Raw genomic sequence first — 6,632 nt, 5'->3', positions numbered from 1 at the left:
ACCCACCCCCCCCCCCCCCCTCCACACCCTTTACATTGCATACTGTAAATGCAAATCTAGTGTAAATATTTTGTGTGTCTCTGCACAAACTGCCTATTGTATTTTTTGAATTGATATATTTATACAAATCCTCTCCCCCTGTAAAATGGCTGCACATGTAAATATGAATATATATACATATATTCATATTTTTTATTTATTATTTTTATTTTTTGAGATCACTTTTCTCTGCTGTGTTTTTAGAGAGAACTGCTGAATAATGGGGAAAGAGAGCACAGTGAGGGACCCAAATGGCAGCATCAGCTGTATATTAGGCCTATCCCGGTCTCAAGGGTAAAGAGGGGGGGGGCATCTGTCTGCATGGTGACGTCACTCCGCCCCAGCCGCTTGAAGCCTTCTCCTGTGCGTAATCCACCGCCCGCCCATCCGCACTGTCCGGGAGGATGAATCCAAACACTGATTCCATTTAACAAATCCGTCTCGAACATTAACCCAATAAACCAAGATCATTTTCGCCATCCAGGGACTGGGAAGAGGACACTGAAAAGAGACTACGCCTCGTCGAAAAGAGGACTTGCACCCCCCCCTCCCCAACCTCCCCTCCCATCAGAATTAGCCTTTTATTATTTTTGTCTTGCCCGAAATGATTCGGAGAGGAGAGGAGGACAAGAGAGGATGCGAAGGCTTCGGGATGGACCCTGGAGGAGATAATGCGACAAGGAGACGAGCACCCCCGCGTCTCACTGCAGATATCGACGCTCTTCATATTTAGGCAACACATTCTTGTTATTTAAAAAAAAAAAAGGCATCCTTCAAGAAGCTGCCTTTGTGCGTAAAATAGACGCATGTTGGCTGATTTAATTGCGTATTCAAACTGAATATTGATATATGTATTTGCAAGCTGTTTTCTCTTTAAGTGCATATTTTGTATTGTTTAGCAGAATGTGGTCGTTCAGGCTTCAGCATATAGGCTAATGCTGCATGGCCCGGCCTACATACTAAAATAATCTGATCCATTTAACGTCGGGAGGGCTGAAAGGAAAAGGCATCTCTTATATAACTTTCCTAAAGGGACATTTTGTGTGTCTGTGCTTGTCAAGATTGAGTTTAGAAAAATTATTAGTTTATGATATATGTTTGATCATCACTGCAATATTCCAGCAGGGACAATGTGTCTGTAGAGCTCAGTGTTGTGTTTACAGTACTGCGGTGCTTGTATGAGGCGTTTTTTAAATCTACCATTATATCATCATTCATTTCGACCATAATAACATATTAATGTCATCTTTCTGAACAGATCAGACCATTTCAGCTGCATTTCTCGTGAGTAAATTAAAAGTGTCACCATTTGGCAAAAGAAAACAATATGGGATTGTTATTAAAATGTCTTTTTTTGCACACTTTAATGCGTCTTTCTCGCCATGATAACGTGATTCAGATGCTCAGGTTTCCATCTGTTTACATTCTGATGAGGCGCCATCAAATCCGGTCTTAGCCTCATTTAGATCCCTGCAGCCTGGGCTATACTCTGTAATGGCTGCCTGCTTGATGTGTCCTTGACATGTCATGAAAAAGAGAGCTGGATTATGACCTGTGTTTTTGCATGATTTTCTGTATTTTTTTTACTCCTGAATACTGTCTAGTAGCACAGGCAGGTGTAAACAGTTGATGGCAACCATACATTATGTTGAGAGGAAGATGATCAGCATGCGTGACCTTTAAATACTTTCAGCAAGGAAGTGTATTTTAAAATAATTCCAAACAAAAAAGGATAATTTTTTCGTTTTTTCATAGTTTCTGTCTGTAAAACACGTTGCTAATTATTGGGAATGTCCTTTAATTATGATTCTGATGCAGCCGGGACAGAATATACACTGCTGCTGCATGTTCAAAAGAGAAAAAATGGACAAATGATGCTGTACTCCTCTTTGCAATTTGGATAGTCAGTTGGCATTGTGGTATTCACAGTGAGTACAACAGATATATTGTAGGTTTGACCTCAGCACTTTCTACTCCAAGGTTACTGTTCCTGTCTCTCTCTCTCTCTTCCTCTGTGACTCTGGGCTTCCTCTCTCAGTGTTCACAGTGGACCTTGATTTAAAATCAGTCAATTAAGGCACGCGGTGAATGCCAAGAGAGGCGTCTCGCTGCTCCAGGAAGGCTGGAACTGGAATTTACTAAAAGCTGCGGTGAGTGTGAGCTGTACGTGTTTATGTGCAGTACTATGCATATCACAACGAACTGTAAACACTCTTCTGTGCGTGACATCTGTAAGAGGTTATAGTTCAGAAAGGCAGTTTATTTACCATCTGTGATGCTTTTAGCAGAGATGAATATCATCAGCAGGGAAAACGGCTTTACTTCCTCATTGTTTGTGGCCTCACAGCCCTCACTGCTGTATGTGTTGTAATAATAATAATGTAATAAGCAATATCAACCAGGTTATTTTCTTTTTTTTTTCTTCTGATCTTAATAAAATCCAATATGTATTAAAGTAATGAAGTGGTAACTCTTCTTTTTGTCTTAAAATTCACATTTACACACAGAAATGAGCAAAAAAGTATTCTCAACACACCAAAAAAGAAAAAAATATAAGGTTTTATATGTTAAATGTGCTGTGTATAAACAAATAACCAGTACAGTGTATTCAAATAATTTACTTATGTCAAAGTAGCAATATAACACAATAAAATACTTGACATAATGCTGGTTTAGTTTAATCTATGAAATGCTTCACATCTTAAACCTTGATGGTTTGTAATCATGACTTTGGCTGTTAAAAGAAAAAAGTATCATTAAATATTAAATACTTCTCTTTGAAATGTGGTGGAGCAGCACTGTAAAGTAGCATAACATGAAAATACTCAAGTAAAGTACATGTACCTCATAATTGTACATATTGTACATATTTGAGTAATTGTGCTCAGTTACTTTCCACCACTGCAGTATATTTTGTTTGCCAAAAAGACACAAAAAGACAAAGAAACGAACAGTATGTGATCCTACACAGTTAGATTGTTTATGATTGGGGTCAGTTTGACCCCCGAAGAGGTCAAAGAGGTCGTCCAGTAAACAGAAGGTCGGGAGTTTGATCCCCAAATTTACTTCTGTGAATGTGTACGAATGTGCTTATTTCTGTTTCTGATGACCTTAGTCTCTGCTAAAGAGGTGAGCTTGATGTATTGTAAGATTAGAAAGGTGCAAGTACAGACGATTTCATTTCACGATGAAACTCTCACAAACTCCAGTAACACAAATCCAAATAAACGTATTTTCCATCTGGGAGGTGCGGTATATACTCTGCAGCAATCAAATATATAGCACATTACATTTAGCTAACGCTTTCATCCAAAGCGACTTACAATTGCTATATATGTCAGAGGTCGCACGCCTCTGGAGCAACGAGGGGTTAAGTGTCTTGCTCAGGGACACAGTGGGGGATTGAACCCGGGTCTCTCAAACCAAAGGCAGGCATCTTATCCATGCGCAATCATCACCCAGCACATACACAAATCCATTGCATTTAATCATGTTTTACTGCCGGAGCCCAAACAGAAGTGTGTGATAGTGAAGAAATTAGAAAAATAAATTAAGGGTGAAGGTGTTGGCTGCAGTGAAGCCTGTCTGGGACATTGTTGTATTAATCAAAACTATCAATGACAGGGCTGATCAACACTAATCTCTCTGTCTGCAGCTCTCAACCAAGGTGAGCACATACACAACCTACATTCTGAATATACTGACATTTTATATTTTCACTCACGTACTTTTGTGTTTTTATCTCGTGTTTGGGGGACAAATAAAGAATTAAATTCAAAAATGTAAACAGCACACACACACACACACACAAACACACACGTCAATCATCAGGTGTTGTTATGCTGTAGATGTACACATGTTCAGTTCTAAGAGACATGCAGGGAAGATTCAGTGTTCTTTAGACAGTGCTGGACACTAATTAAGTACATTTACCCAAGTACGGTACTTAAGTATACATTTGATGTACTTTTAATTTACTTGAGTATTTTCATGCCACTTTCTACTTCTACTCCACATCACAGAGGGAGATATTGTGCATTTAACTTCATTACATTTATCTGACAGTTTTAGTTACTTTACAAATTAAGATTTTTACACACAAAACATGTGAAAAGTTTTTTAAAAATTAGATTTTTATTTTATTTTATTTAAACTAATCAACAGTTTAAGTACAGCTGTGATTGACATTAAAATAAACTGGCAACACCTTTAATCATTTTGATTTTTTTTTTAATGTAAAAATGTTTCATGGTTCCAGCTTCACAAAAAAGATTTGCTGCTTTTCCTTTTAAGTATTTTGATTTGTTTGAAATCATTTTTAAGCTTCGTACTGTTGGTTAGATAAGCCAAGCATTGTGTCACTTTGGGCTCTGGCTAATTGTTACAGCATTTCTCACTATTGTCAGAATTTCGAACATCAATTAATGGGGAAAAAAACCCAGCATATTAATCTATAATGAAAATATTCATTAGTTAAAAATGAGCTCCCCTTCATCATAAGTGATGATGATAATAGTCACAGTCACAGGACATTATTCTTTTTCCAATGTTAATACTTTAAATACATTCTCTTTATCATGCTTACATATGTTTACTTTAGTAACATTTTCCACCTGTATTGTAGTTCACGTGTTTCAATCGGAGCACAGCAGAAGGATTCACATCCTAAGGTTTTGATCACCACAGATAATGCAAGGTTAGAAACATTCACTTGCCAGTTTATTAGGTACACCTAGCTAAAACTAATGTCGTCTAATAGGTAGGAGGATTTATTTTGTCACAATTTTACAGGTTATAGACTGAAACTGAGTTTGTAACTCCCCTCTGACAATATGCAGCGATACAAAAGTAATCATAAAAATGGTAAACAGAAATAAACTATCATCACTGGAGCAGTGCTGAGGATGAATTAGACTTTAAGAGTCTGATAGCCTGGGGGGGAAAGCTGCTCTGCAGTCTGGTGGTGCAGCAGCAGAAACTTCTGTATCTCCTCCCAGAAGGCAGCAGGGTGAACAGGCTGTGGCTGGGTGGCTACTGTCCTTTAGTGTCCTTTGGCCTCTGCTGGCACCTCACCTCACCGACATCACTGGGCCGTGCACATCCCATGCCAGTTGGCGATGTTTCCAGTCAGGATGCCTTCTATTGCTCCTCTGTAAAAGCTGACAACACTATAATACAACAAATAAAATACAACAGTCCTGCAAAATATTCTGACCTTGTAATGTATTTGTAGGGAATGTAGAGAGCTGTACTGAATTATACAGAGAGATGCATTGGTATATAACATATACATGTAGCAGGAACGTCGTCAGTCCAAGGCAATACAACCGTCCAACAAGGCTTGCACCTTGAAAGTAGGTGACATTCTCAGTAAAGGACATTCTCCAGGACCTGGGGACCATCTTTGGAGTCTTCTTACTAAATCATCATGTTCAGCTGTCTCAAGACTCCCCTCTAACAGCAGACACAGTTCGTTACCAGCTAGTGAACATGGTCTAGTGGAGCATTTAGCAGCTAGAGAGCCAGATTTTCCCTCAGGAGGCGGTGGACACGAAGAAAAAAACGCATCACACATCAACTTAAAAGGTGACGAAGTGTCAATGCTGTGTTCACAATTTGTTTCTGCTGCCTCCAAGCGGCCTAATAAAAATCCAGTTATTGCAGGTTTCAAGTAACTCAGGTTTTTGCAGACTTGCACCAAGCAGAATTGTGAAGGAAGCTGGCATATTTTAATGCTTGATGGTTGTCATGAATTCCACTTCATTGAATCTACTTCACTTATTTTGGCTTTTGTGAGTGTGTACAGATTGGACTTGTGTTGGTTTTGTTAGACCTGCTAGGGCGGGATAAACTGCATCTTAGTCATTCTGGGTAATTCCCAACATCGCTCCGGTGACGCCTGTGTGGATGTGTATTGTCACAGCTGTAAATCCCATTTGACCTTTGCATTTACAGACGAAATGAGGAATCATACTGCTGACATTTGTTATTGTCACCATGTAAAGACGTCGCCATACCGCCGCAGTATTTTATGCAGTTGCTGTTTATTGAAGGTAAATTTGTCTGCAGTTGTTTTCTAACATTTACTTCAGTTGATGAAATTTTTTATTATAATTATTTTTGTAATTCTCAAATTTGTACAGCTGTTTTTTTTTTCATTATTGCATTTCTACATAAAATTCACTCTGCTCAGCGGCATGAAGTGATTTTACAGTAAGCAGTGGTGTTTTACCAACATAAGGCTTCCCACATATAAGAATTTGAGCTACTTGTGCTGAAGTAAAATAGATAAGCTCGGGAAAGACATCATGTTGAGTGACAGAGGATCTTGAATAAATAAAATCAGCTGTGGTGTCTGAGTACCACTGCAACATGAGCTGGGTTTAAAATAGTTGCATTAGAGACATGCTGCAGCATATGGTTTGAACAGTGCAAATCACATGACCCAGAATCTGTGTTTTAACTGGCTGTTTCAGAGCGAAATTTAGAAATTTTGCAACTTGTGGCAGCTCCATCAGTGTCACTTTGTGTTGAAAAGTGGTGGGGACAGTGGGGCTCAGATTAGGGGTGTGAAGAGACACTTAGCTTACAAG

Source organism: Micropterus dolomieu, linkage group LG06 (genome assembly GCF_021292245.1).
Source record: "Micropterus dolomieu isolate WLL.071019.BEF.003 ecotype Adirondacks linkage group LG06, ASM2129224v1, whole genome shotgun sequence".
Classification (NCBI taxonomy): Eukaryota; Metazoa; Chordata; class Actinopteri; order Centrarchiformes; family Centrarchidae; genus Micropterus; species Micropterus dolomieu.
Note: the sequence above shows the minus strand (reverse complement) of the source record.